Here is a 24,512-nt window from a genome sequence, read left to right as displayed (position 1 = left end):
AATCAATCTGGGTTAGGTAGCTTAAATGTTAAGAGTACACATAGCAACAAACTATGCTTCTTAACACACTGAATTCCCTAATTCACAGTTCTGCCCATTGTAGATAAAGTGTTTGGTACTGGCCACATGAAGTAGACTAGGTAATAATGTGAATGGCTTCTCAATAAAAAGTATAGCCAAATATGTGACTTTAAAAAGAACAGTACACTAGCAGAATCTGCCAGCTGTTCCATTATTGCTAAATATAGCCAGAAGGCAAAAAAAAATTAACTGCTCTCTTGTAATGTTTCCTTGTTTGAAAACATTTAAGGAAATCATTTTACTAAATTAATTAGATGATCGAACTCAGCTAGTTATTAGTGATAGCTGATATTCTTACAGTAAGATGCTTAAGACACATCCTTCCATTAAGTTAATTTCCAAAATGGTAATTTTATAATTTTAAATTAGTTTAATTATTTTAGCCATTATCTTCACATTTTTCTCAGCCTTATATATTTTGTTACAGAAGGCTGAGAAAACAATAACAATAACAGGGAATCTTTCTTTTCTTGGTATACAAATAAAACAAAAAATATCAAATATCATTGAAATCTGTTGTTTCTGAAGAAACCTAAGAAACTTCCCTTTCCTCCAAGAGATTATATTGGATCCTTCTTTAAATTAACATTAGCTAGTATTTATATAATATCTTAAAATTCACAAAGCACTCTTTATATGTAGCATTTTGTCCTCACCACAACCCAGTGAAAACAGATGAAGAAATAGATAAAAAAAAGGTTCAATGATTTGCAGATTTTAAGTTTCTGATGGAGGATTAAAATTCTTGTCAATTAAACAAGTTTCTTGAAGGTCATCATTTTATTAGTTATGGGTAAATTATTGTATTTCTTCGAAAGCAATTTTTAGATTGGCAGCTTTTACCTATTTCCAGGAAAAAAAGTTTGAGATGTTTTATACTACTGACCCATCTTTGCTTTGTTCTGCTATCATCAGAGGAATAGTTTCCATTTTACTTAGATTAGATGCTGCTACTTTAGCTGGTAGAAAACTTGGGCTTTGTGTAGTATGATCAAAGTCTTCACTTGGTTCTTAGCTACACTGAAGTTTGGAATAGTCTTCTCTGTTGGAAAGAGACATCGATCCCAGAGGTAAAAGACTGCTACCAATGTAGTTTCTGGCTGGAGATCTGCGGTACTTTAAGGAAGAATGTCCTTTCTGATATCATGGTGAACTTCTTTTTCATATTTGTCCTCCTTGTGTTTTTTATAGTAGCAAAAGATGAGAAGACCCAGTAGTAACAGGCCACAAAAAGTTCCTATGATAGCTCCAACAATTGTACCAGCAGCGTTTGAAGGAGGAACGACATTCACATCAAAATCCATTTATCAACACTGACTCTGTTTTTAACTGTACAACTCTATGTGCTAGAGTACTCTGGAGTGGGATTTTGTACAAAATAATTTATGGGTTGAGATCTGATAAAAAATGAGACAGGCAGACATTTTTTCTGCCTTGGGAAGCTTTTTGCCATTCATAATGTAAAGGAAGTGAATCTTCTGATTTACATTTTAGTTTAAAGTCACTGCCAATCTCTGATGATCTATCAAGGTAACATCTTGTTCTTGAAGGCTTAAAGCTGCATTATTATTATTATTTTGTTTGCAACACCAGGAAGTTTTTCACTTTGCATTGATATGTGCCCATATCTCATAACTGTAAATCTGTTATATTAATTGATGCATCACCTAATCGGGGATCACTGCTTGTAAAACAAACTCATTTTTTCAGATCTTTAGAGTATTTATCATAAATGTTGTCTCCAGAATATAAAATTATCTCTTGGTTAATTATCTTTTGGTTAATAGTTGGTGATTTAATCCATTCAATGTGTAGTGTTTCTTGGGTCTTGGTCAATTGTAAATTTGCAAGGGAAATGAATTGTTTCACCCTTAGCTTTTTCAAAGGATTCTTCAGTGATGGTTATAGTTTATCTATCTATCTATAACTATCTATATCTATCTATCTATATCTATATATATAGTCATGTCCACCATCTAGTACAGGAATGCAATGCACAACAGGAGCTTCATAGTGAGGGGACTGCCCTGGGTCTGTGTTCCAGCTCCTTTCTGCAGCTTTCCTGAGGGTTCTTATTTCCAGCCTGGCTCACCAACAACTCAGTGCTCAGAAGTCTTTACAAACTTGGAGTAGACATTACCCTAAGTGCAACAGCTAATTTATTTTATGTAAGGATTATTCTTTATTGTCAGATATTGGGGCCAAAATATGTGACAATATGTGATCAAAAGCAAATATGGAACATTTACTTCTCTGTTTAACCCATAACATTGAGATTAAATAAACTGTAAGAATTTTATTTGTGTCCTGTGTATGTGAATTTTAATATTGTCTCTGTTAGAATGCTGAAATTTCTAACTCATGTGTCTTGCTTTTTTTTTTTTTTAAATCTAAGTATTGTGGAAGAAGTAAAATCTATTGGATTATTCATGGAGTCTGATATAATGGTATAAGATTGCGCATATTAATTGTTCAAATGCTTCTGGGGATGAGAGCCTAGGACTATGAGATAAAAGAAAGTGCCTAAGATTGAAGTTATAAGAATCAAGTAATAATAAGCGTCAAAATTTGGAAAAGGTCTTCTTGTTTTGATGTTCTATGCACAAATGCTGCATAATGAGTTAATATTATAGATGGGACCTAATTTTCTGTCCTATTTCATCCTTATTATATTACCAGGTTCTCTTCTCCCAAACTTTACCTCATACTGTTATTCTATTTTGGTTTCTGGACCATATTTTCAGAGCTTTTTTTTTTTGTTTGTTTCTAATTTTGGGGAAAATGCAAAGAGATGCAAAGATAGAATGCCTGTGAAACATGACAGTGACATTTAGATCAGAGATATACCAATTAGTCAGTGATTCCTATTATCAGTGCAAAAGTAGAATTTAACTTTTTTGTACTTAATTCTAATATACTTTCATACACTTTCCCTTTTTAATTTATTTATATATTTTGGTTTATTGGTTATTTTTTCAGTTAAGAAGCATTTATTTTCCCTCCCCATTTCTTTTCTTCCTGCCTGATGAAATAAAAGGAAACAATATCCTTTTAACATGTATGCATAAACAAAAAAATTCCCACATTGGTTAATTTAAAAAAAATATTTTACATATGCTCCCCAATGCATATTTAAATTACTATTAAGACTGAAAGGCAGATGTAAAGCAAAAACTTTTGGTTCTTTGACGGAAAACATTTAAAAAACCACTATGAGTGTTTTAAAGATCCATTAATTCTCAAATGGAAGACAGTCAAAATATTAGGAGTATAGTAGTTTCCAGTGAACTTATTGTTATCATCTTGTCCTAGATTGGGAAGCACCACGAGTTACATATTTATATGTTATTTTCAAGGAGTTCATAGTGATAGGAAATAAATGAGTCAGAATCTATCAGACCTTACAAAGGACTGTCATAAGCTTTTCTTTGCATAGATTATTACTTAAATTAAATAAATCATTGGTGATGTTATTTTTATACATTTTTGAACATAATCTTTGTCAAATAAGTTTTCACATGTAATATAAAAAAGAAGAGTCTAATACAAGGTAATAACACTTAAAGAGATGCCAACTGTCTAGCCTTCTGTCTTCCTCTGTCTATTTTTCTCTGTCTGTCTTTCGCACACCCATAACCATAGGCCATATTCAGAGTCTTTTCCAATATATTCCTATCAGGAATCCTATCAGGATTCCTAATCAGAAAATTAACATTTTCTGGTAAGCTCACGAATGGGACAAGTCATTGAAATAATTCTTTAGTAACTACCTATTATCTTAGTTACTGTTCAGTTTAGTCCAAATTGCTGACCATTTTACATAGAAATGACACAGAGAAGTATAACAGAATCATATAGAGAAAGTGAGATGAAAATAAAAGGTCTAAGATAGCAATCTATGCGAATTTGAAATTTGAGAAGTTCTAAAGAACAAAATTCTCTGATATATTCTTGATTCAAGATAGGTCCTTGCCATTGCATTAGAAAGAGGTAGGATTCCAGCTCAGGTCTTCTATTTCTCAATCTAGAAAACATTCATTAAAAAGGGCTGGAATAATTGATCACTTTTTAGGTTACATGATGTATGAAAAGATAGCTAATACATAGGGTTACAACGATAGAATACAATAAAATCTCAATAAACTTATGGTGGATCAGTTCTAGGGCACACTTGAAATTAGGATAATGAGTTCAAGTTTTGCCTCTGACACTTATTAGCTGTATATCTCTGGGCAAGTCAGTTAACTTTCATCAGTCTTTCTTTCCTTATGTGTAAAATGGACATAATAACACTATATACTTCCCAAGGTTATTTTGAGGCTAAAATGAGATGTTATTTGTAAAGTGCTTTAAAGCCTTAAAGTATCATATGAGTGCTGGTTATCATCATCATTATCATCACCACCACCATCCTCCTCCTCATCATCACCATCTTTATTCAATTAGGATACTGAGATCACAAATTTTGAACTAAAATGAACCTTAAAGAAAATCACTGATTCTTTCATTGTGTAAGTGAAAAAAGGAATGACAGATAGAATTACATATATTTTCACATGAAGAGTTCATCAGAAGCAAGATCTGAATTGAGGATCTTTGATTCTACTGAGCTCTTCCTTATCTCACTTCACCAAGAAATCTCACGGGATCTTTCATTTCCTCAATATATTCACATGGAGGTTAGATGAATACTTCATTGTTAGAAATTTCATAAGGGAGGATCTTGTTCAGGCGATTACCATCCAAATGTTGAATGAGTTGACAGCTAAGATCATTTTAAAAACCCCTTGATTTCTGCAATTTTGTAGCACCCTCATTTATTGCTGATATTTCCATCTCCTTACTGGAACAAAATATGTTTTAGGGGATATCCATCAAGCATTTATTAAATGTCTACTATGTGTTAGATTTTGAACATAAACATATGAAGCACAAAACATTTCCTTCTCTCAAGGAGCTTATAATATAAAGGGGAAGATAACATATAATGAGGAATATACACTCACACATACCCAAATACAAGCAGTGAAGTATTAAGCAGGAAGGGAAGGTGTTACTAGTTTGAAACATTAGAAAAAGGTTTCATACAAAATAAACATATCAGATATATTGTATTGTGGGGAATAGAGAGATAAGGTAAAGAACTTACAGGAATATATGAATTCTTTTTCTGTATTTTATTTTTATTATTTCTATGTTTCTATGACCTGCATAAGTATGGTGTGTAGAAGCCAATATTTACTTAAAACTAGATATATTTACTTAACCAGAAATGATGACATTTATCCTTGTTCAATGTTATCAATATTTAGATTATTAAATGTGTCAGCTTGGTAATCTGAAGTTTGAAGATCTGACTGATGATTCCTCTTGGAATCAGGGAAACAAACCATTCCATTCTAATCTGTCTTTGGCACCAATGTTTAACATTCAATTAGGGGAGAAGGCCCCTATTTCTCAATGCTCCCCAACCTATGATGTAATCCTTTGTAACGAAACCCATAAAAACTGTATATCTTTCTTAAATCTTTAGCCCTTCGACTGTGAGCTTTCTCTCTTTCCCTCTTCGCAGTGCAATTGCTCATTCTCATGAGAATTTATTAATAAATAACTTTTCTCCTTTCTACTGAGTGATCTCCGAGTAGTCATTTTGAGTAAGGGTCTTCTTCATCCCTCACAGTATGAACTTCTGTATAGGGAAGATGATAGATTATATAGTCAGTTATTCTTGTGAGAGGCAAATGCTACACTAATATTTCACAGTGAAAATCCCAAGTTGTTTTAGATGAGTATTATGAATTATCTGCCCATATAGAGCTTTATTGGAATCTTATTCTTTGAACAGGAACTGCAAAACAGGGTCAAGTTTGAAGAATGAAAAAAATAGTTATTTACAAACTTTTAGTCCAGGATTATCATGTAATATGTAAATGTTTTCAGCAAAAGAGTATAGTTTACTGGTCCTCTCTTCTCACTTCTTTTCATTTCTTTCCTTTTCTCTTCACCTTTCTTTTCTTTTTCTTTCTGTTAAAGATCTAGGGATAGTAATGAGACCTTAAGGACCAACCTCAGTAGGGGATGATTCGAAGTCAGCAAGGAAAAGTAATGGTGAGCAGTTATATTGAGAAAGGAAATAGTTTGAGCAAATGGGTTAAAATGAGGAATATTTGAAGAATAGTCAGCTTCAGTTGTTTTAAAATGGAAGATTCATGTGGAATAAAAAAAAAGAAATGACTGGAGAGCATAAATATTTACTATTACTTTTTATTCCCTCAAACTTCATTCCTAAATTTTATAGTGGTCCACTTATGTTAATTGGAGGCTCAGCAGTACTTAGATTAGTTGCCAGGCCTATACTTTCAAACTTATTTAATGCGAAACATTGACAGGTATATTGAAGATCTTCAAATTTTGTAACTCATTAAAATTCCTAAATTGTTTAGTTAGATAGGCAAATAAAAGGTGGAGTCCATGAAAAAAAAGGACTCTAAAACATGTTGAAAGAATGATGGTAAAACAAAAACAACCAATTAACCCAATGAAAAAAGAAATAATGGTAGTGACTAGCAATAATTGTAAGTATTGACCCAGAAGGTGGTTGCCCAAGGTGTCAAGATATATATGTTTTTAAAAATGATCTTTTTCTGAAAATTTCATATATGCATATACATATGTATATTTACATACACACAGGTAAAGTATACACATGTGCAATTTTGCATGTCTATTAACTTTAATTTTAAAAAGACATTGACTAAATACCTACTTTATGGAAAGTCCTATGGCAGGCCTTCAGGATACAAAGACAGCAAAGATGCTGCCTTTAAAAATCCTATTCTTTGAGATGAGGGGAAAATATAGTTTATGCAAATGTAAGTAAATACAAATATGCATAAAACAATATAAAGAAGGAAAAGTTGCTGAATGTCATCGGCAGCCAAAAAAGGCTTCATTTAGGAAGTTGTGCTTAAATTGTGTTATGTATAAAGTTAAAGATTATATGAAGACCAGATGAGGAAGAAGTTCATTATAGAAAAGGGCCATCACTTGTGGAAAGAAATGAGGGTGGGAGATACAATGCCCTGTGTCTATAATAATAAATGGGGAAAACTGAAATTGTTAGCAAAGGAGAATAATATGATCAGGAAACTGTGGGTGGAAGCTAGAATGTAGAAGCTTTTAAGGTTAGATTAAGTAATTTATATTTATCTGGAGGCAACAGAGAGCCATTCATTCATTCATCTATCTATTCATCTGTTTATTTATTTGCTGATCTGTTTATTCATCTGCTCATTTCTCTCTACTTTACTATAATTTTACTGTGGAGAAGGTAACATGGTAAGATATGAAATTTTAAAAATTTGCCAATTTAATAGTGGTGAGAACTTTAAGGGAAAGAGTTTGGAGGAAGAAAGTACAGTTAAGAAACTATTGAGATAGAATAAGAAAGATAAAGGCTTAAAATAGAGTAGAGATTATATTGAATGTAAAATTGGTCATAAAAACAAGGATTTTATAAAAATGTAGTTGACAAAACTTGATAATTTATTTTATATGAAGGTTAAGGAACAGGGAAATATCATGGACAACTTCAAGGTTACAAACCTAGGTGATTAGAAGAACAGGAATATCATTTACAAAAGTAAAAATGTAAGTAGGAAGTCTCTCACTTAACTAGTATTTTATTTATTAAATAACTACTGCCAATTACTATGCTAAATCCTAGGGATACAATGTAGGCAAAACAAAACAATCAAAGAAATATTAACCCCCCCAAAAAAAAAACCAAACAACTAAACAAAATCAGCCCAATCCTTTCAAGGAGTTGAGTATACTGGCTTGCAAGGGCTGGGGTAGTATATGAAGTCCTTTCTGGTCATGTGGAATTTGAAGAGTAGTACGTTCAGATAGGGATGTCCAACAGACATTTAATAACATAAAATTGAATTTTAGGAGAGAATTTTTAATTCTAAGACAGTTTCAAATAATAAAGGGCATTTTGGAATCCATGAACAAATTTTATCATGAGTTATTTTATTTTGAAAAGTTTTTTTATGTACTTCCTTAAGAAAATTTTAATTTTTGAATGATGCATCTCAAAGAAGGAAGGTTATTGTAGTTAAAAAAAAGCCATAGTTTCAGCAGTATCATAATATATACATGTATTTGATTTTTAAATATTTTTAAATCAATGAATCACAATGAAATATTGTGCATATCCCAGATTCAGATTCAAAATCTGAAAATCAATCACACAATGACTATATAAACAATTAACCAGAGTTCCAATAATCTTCAGCAAAGTCATTTATTTTCTACTTTTCTTCCTCTCCATTAATTACAATTATCTCATTATTCATATGTTATTATTACTGAAGATGCATGCCTGATACTGTTCCTTCCTGCATTCCTAAAATTATTATATACTCTGTTCCATTTGCTTAATATTTCTTTTTACTAAATCATAACTCTACACATAACAACTCTACTAACAATATGGCAACTATCTCCATATATAGCTTTTAGCTATCCAACCTCAAATTGATACAGCCCAAATATAATTCTGTGCTAGAACCTTTGCCCCTCAATGGTAGTATTGAAGAAGCAATAGTGGTGATAAAAACTATGTGGATGAAACAAGAAAAGTAAAAAGAAGGAAACAGTTGGGAATACAATATTGAAAGTGTTCCTGGGCTTGAGAGCCTGAGTAAGTGATGGAAAATTTATAATTCACATGTAGGATAAGGATCTATTTTTCATGATAATACTGATTCAACTTATGTTTATATAGTATTAGTATATAGAAATTATATCATGTAGTTATTATTTAGTAACAAAAAACAATTATAAAATAATTATAAAACAATATAAAGTGACTATGAGAATATTTTTAGTAGATCCCAAAACTTGATTGGTTGTGAAAATCTTGGGTAGAAATCCTTTGACTTATATTTCCAGTGTTCATTGTAATAGTGCATATCAACAGGCAAACTAAACTGATAAGCAAAGAAACAAATTGTGCTATGGAATTTGATGAATAATTGGTTTTAAAAGTACCTCTGATTTCAAGTCCTATTTTGTACATTATAATTTAAAATCAGAAAAAAAGATTTATTACAATAGTTTTAATTCTCTTTTCAATTTCTTTTTTTTTCAGGTAATACTATATTTCATCCAATGAATGAAGTGAATTATTCTTTGGGATCTGAATTTGTGTTCCTTAGACTCTCTAGTTCATGGGCCATGCAACTTCTCCTCCTTTTATGTGGTCATTGTGTTGGGAAATCTTTCCAGTGTGCTCATAGCAACAGTTGATTGACCCTCATCTTTATTCTCCCATGTATTTTCTATTGACCAATATCGCCTTCTCTTTTTTTAAAAACTGTTGCAGATCCCAAGATGATTTTTGTCTTCTTCCATAAACAAAAAGTCATATAATTCATTCCAGGGTTGTATCATTCACATATTCTTCATTCATATCATAGGAGAAAGTGAGATAATGTTGTTCTCTTTAATGGCATTTGAGTGATATATTGCCATATGTAAGCCTCTCCATCACATGACCATTATAAACCTAAGAAAATGTATGTTTCTTTTCTTCAAGGTATCTGATAATGTGTCTTCAGATACTCAGTAGTTCATTGCTTTTTGTGATGAATTAGCCTGTGGTTCTAATGAAATTGGCAATGAAGTTCATTAAAATGGCCTGCGTAGATAACTATAGATTGGCGTTTGTGGTCACTGCTAACAGTAAGTTGATCTCCTTTGGTACCTTATTCTTTTTATTCATTTTCCACATCTATATCTTGTTCACTGTTCTGAAACACTCTTCAAATGGTTTATCCAAGGCTCTCTTCACTCACTTAGCTCCCATCACTGTAGTGATCCTGTTATTTGGTCTCTAACATCTTTGTCTGTATGTGGTTATTCTCCATGATGCTAGTGGATGTTTATGGCCTGATTTTATTATATCTCTTTCTTAAATCCTTCCATCTACACATTGAGGATTAAATTGATTAAGGTGACAATGAGAATAATGAGCAGCCAACAAGTAAGCTCGAAGGAAATGATTTTGGAATGATGAGAAATAGAATAGGTTTCATGTTCATATTGACCAACATTTAACATTAGTATGTAAACATCAATCTGAAACCAGAAGTTTGCTTAACATCATGCCTTTTTCAAATTTATTTTTAGGCCATTTTCCTGATTTTATAGGCACTTTGGTTGCTACAGTTTGCTTAAACAAGGAATAAAAATAAAATAATTGTAGATATGTTCTCTGAGTTCGCAAAACATTTTAGTGACAATTATAAAATGTTCTTCTTTTGAGATACTTTAATGTAGATTCAAATCTTCAGTGGAAAATGTTAAAAAAAGGACACATTTTGTTTGGAAATCTCTCTATGTGTTCACATATTGCCCAAAGACACTGATCTTATATTTAGAAGGACTTATTTTACTGATCAAAGGATAGGGGATTGTTTTCTATTTTGCTCCAAATGTCTAGAGAAGAGGATTTTCTCTTTATTAGTGCTCACATTGTTATATTGTAATAAAGATACTATGAGGGGCTGCTAGGTAGCACAGTGATTAGAACATTGGCCCTAGACTTAGTAAGACTTAAGTTCAAATCCAGCCTCATACATTTACTACTAGTGTGACCTTGGCCAAGTCACTGAATCCTATTGCCATTCCCCCCACCTGAAAATGGGAAATTTTTTAAAATGCAGGTTAAAACTAAAATTTTTGTTGTGTTTACTGATCTTTCCACTATCTCATTTTACTTCCTATAATAGAGTTCTTGGGTTGAGCATATCTAGATGGAATGCTTTGATAGGGATTATGAGTAGCAGGGGACAAATAAATTCTAAAATTTCTGGACACTGTTAGATGCAAGGGAATCATAAGGAGAACTGGGTTCATAAAAACAACAAAATAACAAATCAGTTTCAGAGTTTGTCATTAGTCCTATAGAATTTTATCTTATTTTTTTCTAGATATTTCCTGCTCTATTTGGCACTATAAGGAGAAGGAAGAGAAATTCCTTAATAAAACAAGCATTATTTCTATAAGAAATAGAGCTCCCTAAGTTGGAGTTTATTTGGATACATTTTACTTTCTATAATTAAGAGGATGATGAATAAAGGTTCACCCTAAGTGTACAAAACACACATGAAATATTGATCTATAGTATTTTCTATAGATGTCCTTTCAGAATAGATAATCAAGACAAAAAATTGAAGAGACTACAGACAAAGAAATAGACGCTCTGACAGATCATGAGGTGCCCAAGGACATACAAGCCAATAATTAATTGAGTCAGGAAATGAATGTAGGACCTCTGATTTGTTTTTCTACTTCTCTTGGGCTACATAGTTACTTAATAGAATAGCCAGGACTAGAATGTAAGTCCCAATTCCGAGACAAATATTCTATCACTCTGCTAGATTCTCTATCTCTGTCTCTATCTCCTCTTCTTACTGATATTCTACATTTAAAAGTGCCAAACTTTCACATTTTTATTCCTGGCATCTCTGGGGGAAAAAAAAGCAAAATGTTTCAAAAGCAGAATCCCAAAGGAGGACATGCTCAGGACTGTCACACTAAGTTTACACCAGTTGGTCACCGATCCTTGATGTTCCTGCTGGAGTAATATTTAATCTGTTTAGACACATCTAGGCACACATCTAGAAAGTTACATCAGAAATTTCTGAAGATAAAAGCTATCCATTACCTTTCCTCCAGACTACCACTCTAGTAGGTGTGTAACATAAAATTAAAGTTCATGGAATGGGAAGAATCTACTGTCCTGTTGCCATCCCATGAAGATTCTATATCAGGATACTGCAATTTGATTATGACAAGAAACCTCCTGATGTTTGGGTAAAGCAAATGTCCTACAGAATCTTTGTTACCTAGTCTCCTGTAAGCTGCATTTATTGTATTCTGTGAAAGTTTAGCAAGTATAAGAACTACTTTTGTAGGGAATGATTTTAACCAAAACGCTACTCCTGTATAATGTGACAGAATTCCAGAATAACCACATACTCTTATTCTCATACCAGATTTAAAATTGTTCTCATTTGGTACCTGGTGGGGAAAGTACATGAGCACAACATATCCAGGGGTATTCTAGATTTTATTTCTGATTTGAAGAAAGAGTGTTTCTGTCTGATACTTGAAATTAAGAAAATGATTTTGTTTCATATCATAAAATGCTATGATATGGATTATATTTTTTTATCATTCTGAAGAAAAATTCCCTTTTTTCTTACTGTTATATCAATGTCATTTGGTGAATATACTATTCTACACAAAATGCTATGGATCATCCATATGTTGATGAGGAAGATACTGAAGAATCAGGTATTTTTTGGGAGGGTTTTCTTTTAGGGGATTGTTGCAGAATGCAAGGTAAGTGTCATTATTAGTTTTATGAATTATAAAAACCAGATGGACAATGGCTATAGGAAAGGATAATGAGGCTGGGATATTGTTAGCCATGGAGATGTTGAAAGAGAAAAATATGAGCCTAAACCCTTTTTTAATATTGAATTTTAAAGGTGAAAGATGATGTACAAAATTGTTTCCTCTGTTCTGTATCACAGCAAAATATTGTTTCTTCTCTCCTATATATTTCTCAGTATCACTGGGAACATGGAAGAGGTAGCTTGAAGCAAGGAGTTGCATTTATTAGTTACAGACTATATTAAAAAAGATCTTAGAGATCTTCTTGACCAATGGAATGGTTAACCAAAATATTGCAAGCATAATTATCTCATGGAATTTATACCTGTCATAACAAAATCATTTACCTGGAAGATTTATCCTATAAAAATTATATGCTTTTTGGTCACCAAATTAACAGATTCTTAATTTTTAGAAAGCATGTTCAAGTCAAATATTTTATTAAGTGACTTAAGACATTGTCACAATTGCTTCCTTGTATTTATTATTGCTTAAAATAAGTGGTGCTAATTTAACTATTACTCCATTTTAAAATCGTATTCATCAAGAAGATTTTGGTTCTTCCCAGGGCAAGTGATTTAGCATATACACCCAGAGATTAATACCAGTACATATACATATAAATACCTTCTAAATTATCTCTTCAGTTTAGAAACAGGAAAGTTCAGTGAAACAACAGTTTACTAGTCATGTGACACAATATTTTTCAATTTTTAAAAATAAATCATTTTATTAGGTATAGACAAATACAAATGCAAATGAGTTACAAGAGGGAGTGACTGTCAGCAAGATAAAATCAGGAGTAAAAACTGAAGTGGAAAGGATGAATAGTGAGACCTGACATGGATAAATGTTCAGGAACATTTCAAAATATTAATTTAAAGTGAGCATGATAACAAAGAGATTGGAACCAGATTTACAATTTCTTGATTTAGGGAACTTCTGGATTAGGAAGGTCCTCATACCAATCCAGGTCAGTTCTCTTCTATAATGTACAGATTTAAAGTTTGGCCTAAATATTGTGTAGTTAAGTGGAACTTAGTTCCAGAATCAGTAGTCAAAGTGGAATTGAATCATAGCTTTAGCTTGTAAGTTAGCTTTTATATACTACTTAATCCTACCTTTTCATGTAGTAAAATTAAATGGAAATTTTAGTAGGTAGGTCCTTGTAAGTATTTGGAGAATTAAATCAAATGTCTCCTAACTACAAATCTAGAGTTTTCCTTGATATTAAATTTAATGACTCTCAAATTGGAGATTGCAATCAGAAGAAATGAGATAGGATCCTCAAGAATGCTAGACTAGACTGAATTCAATTCAATTCAATTTCACAAAATAAATATAAAGTCACACACCTATGTTAGAAAATAAAAATGGCTAGTTTATGGGATTGGCTAGACTAATAAAACCTATTAAGAAAGTTCGTTATATAGAGATCTCAAAAGGAGGCAGTATTGTACCAGAAACAACCAGAAAAACTAATAGAATTTTAATTTATATTAACAAGTAGAGTCCAAATGACAGAAGTGTCCTTCCCTCTTCCTTTTTTATAACATTTGGAATACATTCAGTTTTGGCTAAAACCTTAAATATTAGAGAGAATCTAGAGGTAAATAATCAGGATGGCAAAGGGCAAGAAATGATTTCATTAGAGGACAATTTGGGGAGGCAGTATGTTTGTTTAGAAGAAAATAAGACTTTTTAGCAGTCTTTACTTGGAGTTGTGTGAAAGAAAGTCTCCAAAGTTAGAATAAGAAAATGGATGGTTTTCATAAAGAACAAATACTTTTGGCTTGATGTAAGGAAAAGCTTCCTAAAGAATCTTTCAGGAGTAGCATGGTGGTTCTAGAATTTACATACTCTGTGTTGAATATCTTGATAGAGGACAATTACAGAATATGTTATAAAAACATTATTATTCCACTATGGATTGACTTTATAATCTCTAGGATCATTACAAAACTGAGCTTTCCTGATCCTGTAGCACTCTAATTGATTTGAGTATATTATTTTAGAGTTAGTGGTGGTTTATGGTACAAGATTCTTGAAGCTATTAATGATTTTATCTGCTATTGGAGCCCTGTATCAAGTTGTGTTTTGAGTGCAGACCAGAGACAGGATAGTCAGTGTTCTATGAGAGATGGATGCTCTCTATATTTTCAGCAGAATTGGTGTTGTACCTCTGGTAAACTCATGTACTGCAATATGTTCTAGAATACTTTAGTCCAAACAAAATTAAAATGTAATTTAAAATTATTTAAAAATAAAATTATTTAACAAAATAAATAAAAATTCATAAAACATAATTATTAATTGCATTTAAAAGGTAATATGTGGCTTGAGGAGATCTTTTGTACAGTTTAGTGTCCATCCATCTTTTATTTGAATTTGATAATATTATTCTGGGAAGAAGATTAAACCTTTTAGATGAACTCCTAATCTTAATAAAGTGAGAAGATTATCTGTACCATACTTTGTAGATATCTGTAGGATCAGATTTAGGGGATAAAATGTTCAAGCAGAAAATTTGAATTCCTCAAAATTATTGTATGTGCTATATATATAAATATATACATATATATATATTTATAGTTGTCTCATTATTTCTACCCTTTCTTTCAAATTATTCTCCATATTTTCTTTAATTTACTTATTTTCTATCTTTTCTTTTCCTGTATGTCCATTTTTCTTTTTTAGTATCTAATTTATAATTTACTACACTTCAAACATTTATTGAGGAAGGAAGGAAACAAGCATTCATTTAGTGCCTAAAATGTCAGACATTTTAAAACAACTCATTTGATGCAAACCTCAGTGACAGGTGCTATTATTATCATCACAGAAAACTGAAGTAAACAGGAGCCATTAAATGAATATATCAGCATCACGCAGATAGTAAGTTATAAAGGACTGAGGCTGGATTTGAACAGAGGTTTTTTGTCACTTTGAAATCTATGCTCTATCCATTGTTCTACATTAACTCATTAGTTATGCACACATCATAGGAAGGGTGAAAATTGGAAAAGATGGAAAAGTTTCATTTCAATATAAAAAGTTCCAATTTGTGGGGTGATGAGATATATCCTTTCAAAAAATTATAACAAAAGGGCAAATATGTATATGATAAATTTGATATCATTAGTACATACAAAATGCTTCTTCTCACAATATTTTGATCACAAAATTCGTTTGGTATGTTTGAATTATTCATGCAGCATTTACCCAAATCATTGTATTCTAGAAATGAAACATTAAAAAATGAAAATTTCAACATATTTTTGAATAAGTTATTCAAAATATCTCATGTTTACAAAATTACTTTTAGAACTTGAAAACTTATTTTGTTACTGGCTCTTTTACTTTTTTCAGGTAACCATAAACTTAGTGTGATGGATAAATTGAATCATTCTACAGTGTCAGAGTTTGTGTTCTTGGAATTCAGTTCTTGGACCACCTTGGTCTCTTTGTGTTTGCTTCCATTTTCTATGTGGCTGTTGTGGTGGGAAATTCCTTATTGTACTCGTGAGCTATGATATCCCTACATTCCCAATGATTTTTGTTGGCCAATCTCCCTTATTGATTTATGTCTTCCACTGTTGCAGTTCCCAAGATGATTTCTGACCTTTTGTATGAACGCAAAACCATCTCATTCAAGGTTGTATCACCCAGATATTTTTCATTCATTTATAGGAGGAACTGAGATGGTGCTGCTCATTTCCATCATTGGAAGATACGTTGCCATATGCAAGCCTCTTCACTATTTGGACCATTATGAACCCCAAAATGTGTATTTTACTTCAGGTGTCTTCTTGGGCTATTGGTCTTATACACTCATTGACTCAGTTGGCTTTTGTAGTGAATTTGCCTTTTTGTGGTCCTAATGAGATCGACAGTTTTTATTGTGATCTTCCTAGGTTCATCAAATTAGCCTGCATGGACACCTATAAGTTAGAGTTCATTGTCACAGCTAATAGTGGTTTCATCTCCATTGGCAGCGTGTTCTCTTATTTATATCTTACATCTATATCTTGGTCTCTGTTCAGAAACACTCCTCTAGTGGATTGTCTAAGGCTCTCTCTACATTGTCAGCTCATTTACTGTGGTGGTCTTATTTTTGGTCCATGTATCTTTGTCTACATGTGGCCATTCCCCACAATGCCAGTGGATAAATTTCTTTTTATTCTTGATTTTGTTATCACTCCTATTCTAAATCCTTCTATATATACATTTAGGAACAAAGAGATGATAGTTGCCATGAGAAGATTAATCATCCAACTAGGGAGCACCAGGAAAATTTTTAAATAATTGTAAAAGTGATAGAGTATGTTTAATATTTAAACTGACTATCATATAAGATGTAGACAACAATCTGGGCCTTAAGATGATAGCAAACTCCATTTTAATGTTCTTTACATTGATATGAAAACTATTTCCATGGCTAAAAAGCACATTGGCTCCTATTGCATCTGATGAAAAATAAGAAAGAATAAAATGTTAATGTTTCTGGTTTAGACAATTCCATTTTAGTTATGATTTTAAGATGCACATTTTTATAATATCTTAATTTAGATTCAAATCTGCAAGAAAAATACACTTTAAAAAGGAAAGTAAACCATTTTGTTTTCTTGTAAATTTATAGACAAATTAATAGATCAATTGTGTTGATTAATCTAGAGGACCCAGCTAAGCAATTATTTTGTCCTTAGAAGTAGAGTTATCTTGTCAATCACAAAGGATTCATAGTACCTCCTATTCTTATCTGAAAAACCTGGGAGAAAAAGTTTTCTCTCTCTGAAAAGTCAGAACTCTATATATAATCTTACCTAGGGGGAGAGTGGTTCTGGTGTTGGATTTTTAAAACTTTTTCCACTTGTGAACCCGTTTTCATCCAAGAAGTTTTAGGTGACCAGTAATAATTCTGAGATCTGGTGTTTTTGTAAGCATTTTTGCATAGCAGTGAAAAGTACACATATAATTCTGTTGAGAACCAAGTGCAGTGAAGTTGTGTAGTACAACACATCATGTAAGGCCAGAAACATCTCAGATTAATTACATTTAATTTTGAATAAATTTGTGTTGCATTCAGAAATCTTTTATTGTTGCCAAATATTTTGTGATCACCACATTTAGTCATATGACCTCATATGGGGTTAGGACCCACAATTTAAGAAGCTTTGGTATAGTAGACACAGAGTAGATCTCAGTCATGAAGCCTTTAGTTCAAGTCCTTCTTTAGAATATGTCACTTATGGTTGCAATTTTCTAAGTTTCTTAACTGAAGAGCAATTACTTTTCTTAAATGTTGCCAATTTGCATTGTTAGAAGAGAGCTTAATGAAAGCTTTGTCTTATCAGTGAAATTATTATATAGAATGAAATTCCTAGATCATACAACCGGTAAATGGACTAGGAGCAGTAGATGACCTTAGCCTGTTCAATGCCTGTCTAAGCTCTAAATGCTCTACACTATGTGCTTCAGTTGTCTTTACTATAGGTTTTTGAAAAAAAAAATTGTTCGTATCTGCTAATTTTATGGGGGAAGTCTTTTTTTTTTTTTAGATTCACAACAACATTTATTTATGTGTTGTATTTATAACCAAAGCACTCAAGCAGTTTATCAAGAACTAAGTTCTTATAAAAATCTAAGGGGAAAAAAGTATTGGAGTTATAAAAGCAGATCTTATTTGCTAAAGAACTGAAATCCTTTTAGCATAGTCATTAAAATCTTAAGGGAAAAAACAATAGACATTATTTTCTAATATAATTAGTTTTCTTGTTTCTAAGATAGTTATTAAAAATACTGTTTTTTAAAAAGTCTGACAAAAATAATTAATTTTCACAAAACTAAATAGGAAATCTTCCTAAACCTCAGCTTCTCTATGAGTATCATACAAAACTATTTCTGCAAGTAATAAACACCCAAGCTATAATGTATTAATTTACAACAATTGTGGAGAAAAAGATTCATTCTTTTAAAAATTCTGGTGGTTTAAAACTTTTTCTCTCTCTCAAAAATTTGATTCAAAAAGGTATATATGGATGTACACATTTTTTTTTTAGGGGGGATGTTTCAGAAAAACAAAAAAACAATCCCTTATGTAGATATGACAGGCTTATTCTATGATTGGATTAAAAAAATAACAGTAATTATTTTATTCACCTAAACACAGCCTGGTGCAGCCAAATGTAAATGTACAAGTACAAGCCCATTCAATCAATCTGGGTTAGGTAGCTTAAATGTTAAGAGTACACATAGCAACAAACTATGCTTCTTAACACACTGAATTCCCTAATTCACAGTTCTGCCCATTGTAGATAAAGTGTTTGGTACTGGCCACATGAAGTAGACTAGGTAATAATGTGAATGGCTTCTCAATAAAAAGTATAGCCAAATATGTGACTTTAAAAAGAACAGTACACTAGCAGAATCTGCCAGCTGTTCCATTATTGCTAAATATAGCCAGAAGGCAAAAAAAAATTAACTGCTCTCTTGTAATGTTTCCTTGTTTGAAAACATTTAAGGAAATCATTTTACTAAATTAATTAGATGATCGAACTCAGCTAGTTATTAGTGATAGCTGATATTCTTACAGTAAGATGCTTAAGACACATCCTTCCATTAAGTTAATTTCCAAAATGGTAATTTTATAATTTTAAATTAGTTTAATTATTTTAGCCATTATCTTCACATTTTTCTCAGCCTTATATATTTTGTTACAGAAGGCTGAGAAAACAATAACAATAACAGGGAATCTTTCTTTTCTTGGTATACAAATAAAACAAAAAATATCAAATATCATTGAAATCTGTTGTTTCTGAAGAAACCTAAGAAACTTCCCTTTCCTCCAAGAGATTATATTGGATCCTTCTTTAAATTAACATTAGCTAGTATTTATATAATATCTTAAAATTCACAAAGCACTCTTTATATGTAGCATTTTGTCCTCACCACAACCCAGTGAAAACAGATGAAGAAATAGATAAAAAAAAGGTTCAATGATTTGCAGATTTTAAGTTTCTGATGGAGGATTAAAATTCTTGTCAATTAAACAAGTTTCTTGAAGGTCATCATTTTATTAGTTATGGGTAAATTATTGTATTTCTTCGAAAGCAATTTTTAGATTGGCAGCTTTTACCTATTTCCAGGAAAAAAAGTTTGAGATGTTTTATACTACTGACCCATCTTTGCTTTGTTCTGCTATCATCAGAGGAATAGTTTCCATTTTACTTAGATTAGATGCTGCTACTTTAGCTGGTAGAAAACTTGGGCTTTGTGTAGTATGATCAAAGTCTTCACTTGGTTCTTAGCTACACTGAAGTTTGGAATAGTCTTCTCTGTTGGAAAGAGACATCGATCCCAGAGGTAAAAGACTGCTACCAATGTAGTTTCTGGCTGGAGATCTGCGGTACTTTAAGGAAGAATGTCCTTTCTGATATCATGGTGAACTTCTTTTTCATATTTGTCCTCCTTGTGTTTTTTATAGTAGCAAAAGATGAGAAGACCCAGTAGTAACAGGCCACAAAAAGTTCCTATGATAGCTCCAACAATTGTACCAGCAGCGTTTGAAGGAGGAACGACATTCACATCAAAATCCATTTATCAACACTGACTCTGTTTTTAACTGTACAACTCTATGTGCTAGAGTACTCTGGAGTGGGATTTTGTACAAAATAATTTATGGGTTGAGATCTGATAAAAAATGAGACAGGCAGACATTTTTTCTGCCTTGGGAAGCTTTTTGCCATTCATAATGTAAAGGAAGTGAATCTTCTGATTTACATTTTAGTTTAAAGTCACTGCCAATCTCTGATGATCTATCAAGGTAACATCTTGTTCTTGAAGGCTTAAAGCTGCATTATTATTATTATTTTGTTTGCAACACCAGGAAGTTTTTCACTTTGCATTGATATGTGCCCATATCTCATAACTGTAAATCTGTTATATTAATTGATGCATCACCTAATCGGGGATCACTGCTTGTAAAACAAACTCATTTTTTCAGATCTTTAGAGTATTTATCATAAATGTTGTCTCCAGAATATAAAATTATCTCTTGGTTAATTATCTTTTGGTTAATAGTTGGTGATTTAATCCATTCAATGTGTAGTGTTTCTTGGGTCTTGGTCAATTGTAAATTTGCAAGGGAAATGAATTGTTTCACCCTTAGCTTTTTCAAAGGATTCTTCAGTGATGGTTATAGTTTATCTATCTATCTATAACTATCTATATCTATCTATCTATATCTATATATATAGTCATGTCCACCATCTAGTACAGGAATGCAATGCACAACAGGAGCTTCATAGTGAGGGGACTGCCCTGGGTCTGTGTTCCAGCTCCTTTCTGCAGCTTTCCTGAGGGTTCTTATTTCCAGCCTGGCTCACCAACAACTCAGTGCTCAGAAGTCTTTACAAACTTGGAGTAGACATTACCCTAAGTGCAACAGCTAATTTATTTTATGTAAGGATTATTCTTTATTGTCAGATATTGGGGCCAAAATATGTGACAATATGTGATCAAAAGCAAATATGGAACATTTACTTCTCTGTTTAACCCATAACATTGAGATTAAATAAACTGTAAGAATTTTATTTGTGTCCTGTGTATGTGAATTTTAATATTGTCTCTGTTAGAATGCTGAAATTTCTAACTCATGTGTCTTGCTTTTTTTTTTTTTTAAATCTAAGTATTGTGGAAGAAGTAAAATCTATTGGATTATTCATGGAGTCTGATATAATGGTATAAGATTGCGCATATTAATTGTTCAAATGCTTCTGGGGATGAGAGCCTAGGACTATGAGATAAAAGAAAGTGCCTAAGATTGAAGTTATAAGAATCAAGTAATAATAAGCGTCAAAATTTGGAAAAGGTCTTCTTGTTTTGATGTTCTATGCACAAATGCTGCATAATGAGTTAATATTATAGATGGGACCTAATTTTCTGTCCTATTTCATCCTTATTATATTACCAGGTTCTCTTCTCCCAAACTTTACCTCATACTGTTATTCTATTTTGGTTTCTGGACCATATTTTCAGAGCTTTTTTTTTCTTTGTTTGTTTCTAATTTTGGGGAAAATGCAAAGAGATGCAAAGATAGAATGCCTGTGAAACATGACAGTGACATTTAGATCAGAGATATACCAATTAGTCAGTGATTCCTATTATCAGTGCAAAAGTAGAATTTAACTTTTTTGTACTTAATTCTTATATACTTTAATACACTTTCCCTTTTTAATTTATTTATATATTTTGGTTTATTGGTTATTTTTTCAGTTAAGAAGCATTTATTTTCCCTCCCCATTTCTTTTCTTCCCTGCCTGATGAAATAAAAGAAAACAATATCCTTTTAACATGTATGCATAAACAAAAAAAATTCCCACATTGGTTAATTTAAAAAATATTTTACATATGCTCCCCAATGCATATTTAAATTATTATTAAGACTGAAAGGCAAGATGTAAAGCAAGAACTTTTGGTTCTTTGACGGAAAACATCTAAAAAACTACTATGAATGTTTTAAAGATCCATTAATTCTCAAATGGAAGACAGTCAAAATATTAGGAGTATAGTAGTTTCCAGTGAACTTATTGTTACCATCTTGTCCTAGATTGGGAAGCACCACGAGTTACATATTTATATGTTATATAGTTCAAGGAGTTCATAGTGATAGGAAATAAATAAATCAGAATCTATTAGATCTTACAACGGACTGTCATAAACTTTTCTTTGCATAGATTATTACTTAAATTAAGTAAATCATTAGCAATGTTATTTTTATACATTTTTGAACATAATCTTTGTCAAATAAGTTTTCACATATAATATAAAAAAGAAGAGTCTAATACAAGGAAACAACACTGAAAGAGATGCCAACTGTCTAGCCTTCTGTCTTCCTCTGTCTTTTTTTCTGTCTCTGTCTTTCGCACACCCATAACCACAGGCATATTCAGAGTCTTTTCCAATATATTCCTATCAGGATGACCACTGTTAACATTTTCTGGTAAGCTCAGGAATGGGACAAGTCATTGAAATAATTGTTTATTAACTACTTATTATCTTAGTTACTGTTCAGTTTAGTCCAAATTGCTGAACCATTTTAGATAGAAATGATATGGAGAAGTATAACAAAATCATATAGAGAAACTGAGATGAAAATAAAAAGTCTAAGATAGCAATCTATGCGAATTTGAAATTTGAGAAGTTCTAAAGAACAAAATTCTCTGATATATTCTTGATTCAAGATAGGTCCTTGCCATTGCATTAGAAAGAGGTAGGATTCCAGCTCAGGTCTTCTATTTCTCAATCTAGAAAACATTCATTAAAAAGGGCTGGAATAATTGATCACTTTTTAGGTTACATGATGTATGAAAGGATAGCTAATACATAGGGTTACAACGATAGAATACAATAAAATCTCAATAAACTTATGGTGGATCAGTTCTAGTGCTACACTTGAAATTAGGATAATGAGTTCAAGTTTTGCCTCTGACACTTATTAGCTGTATGTCTCCGGGCAAGTCAGTTAACTTTCATCAGTCTTACTTTCCTTATGTGTAAAATGGACATAATAACACTACATACTTCCCAAGGTTATTTTGAGGCTAAAATGAGATGTTATTTGTAAAGTGCTTTAAAACCTTAAAGTATCATATAAGTGCTGGTTATCATCATCATTATCATCACTACCACCATCCTCATCATCATCATCACCTTCTTTATTCAATTAGGATACTAAGATCACAAATTTTGAACTAAAATGAACCTTAAAGGAAATCACTGATTCTTTCATTGTGTAAGTGAGAAAAGGGATGACAGATAGATTAAATGAATTACATATATTTTCACATGCAGAGTTCATCAGAAGCAAGATCTGAATTGAGGATCTTTGATTCTACTCAATTCTTCCTTATCTCACTTCATCAAGAAACCTCAAGGGATTTTTCATTTCCTCAATATATTCACATGGAGGTTAGATGAATACTTCATTGTTAGAAATTTCATAAAGGAGGATCTTGTTCAGGCGACTGCCATCCAAATGTTGAATGAATTGACAGCTAAGATCACTTTAAAAACCCCTTGATTTCTGCAATTCTGTAGCACCCTCATTTATTTCTGATATTTCCATCTCCTTACTGGAACAAAATATGTTTTAGGGGATATACATAAAGTATTTATTAAATGTCTACTATGTGTTAGATCTTGGGCATAAACATATGAAGCACAAAACATTTCCTTCTCTCAAGGAGCTTTTAATATAAAGGGGAGGACAAAATATAACGAGGGATACACACTCACACATACATTAATACAAGCAGTGAACTATTATGTAGGAAGGGAAGGTATTACTAGTTTGAAACATTAGAAAAAGGTTTCATACAAAATAAACATATTGGATATATTATATTGTGGGGAATAGAGATAAAGGTAAAGAACTTACAGGAATATATGAATTCTTTTTCTGTATTTTATTTTATTATTTCTATGTTTCTATGACCGTCATAAGTATGGTGTGTAGAAGCCAATATTTACTTAAAACTAGATATATTTACTTAACCAGAAATGATGACATTTATCCTTGTTCAATGTTATCAATATTTAGATTATTAAATGTGTCAGCTTGGTAATCTGAAGTTTGAAGATCTGACTGATGATTCCTCTTGGAATCAGGAAACAAACCATTCCATTCTAATCTGTCTTTGGCACCAATGTTTAACATTCAATTAGGGAGAAGGCCCCTATTTCTCAATGCTCCCCAACCTATGATGTAATCCTTTTGTATGAAACCCATAAAAACTGTATATCTTTCTTAAATCTTTAGCCCTTCTGACTGTGAGCTTTCTCTCTCTCCTCTTAGAGTGCAATTGCTCATTCTCATGAGAATTTATTAATAAATAACTTTTCTCCTTTCTACTGAGTGATCTCAGTAGTCATTTTGAGTAAGGTCTTCTTCATCCCTCACA

At 31.8% G+C, this 24,512-nt stretch overlaps 3 pseudogenes; 1 reads left to right on the top strand and 2 right to left on the bottom strand.

Moving 5' to 3' along the window:
* Nucleotides 1-954: 954 nt before the first annotated feature.
* On the bottom strand, nucleotides 955-1,987 carry LOC116420984 (annotated as a pseudogene).
* A 13,954-nt stretch (nucleotides 1,988-15,941) lies between these two features.
* On the top strand, nucleotides 15,942-16,857 carry LOC100932494 (annotated as a pseudogene).
* A 2,860-nt stretch (nucleotides 16,858-19,717) lies between these two features.
* On the bottom strand, nucleotides 19,718-20,750 carry LOC100933536 (annotated as a pseudogene).
* Nucleotides 20,751-24,512: the final 3,762 nt, after the last annotated feature.

Source organism: Sarcophilus harrisii, chromosome 2, assembly GCF_902635505.1.
Source record: "Sarcophilus harrisii chromosome 2, mSarHar1.11, whole genome shotgun sequence".
NCBI lineage: Eukaryota > Metazoa > Chordata > Mammalia > Dasyuromorphia > Dasyuridae > Sarcophilus > Sarcophilus harrisii.
This window is presented reverse-complemented; position numbering and strand designations above follow the sequence as displayed.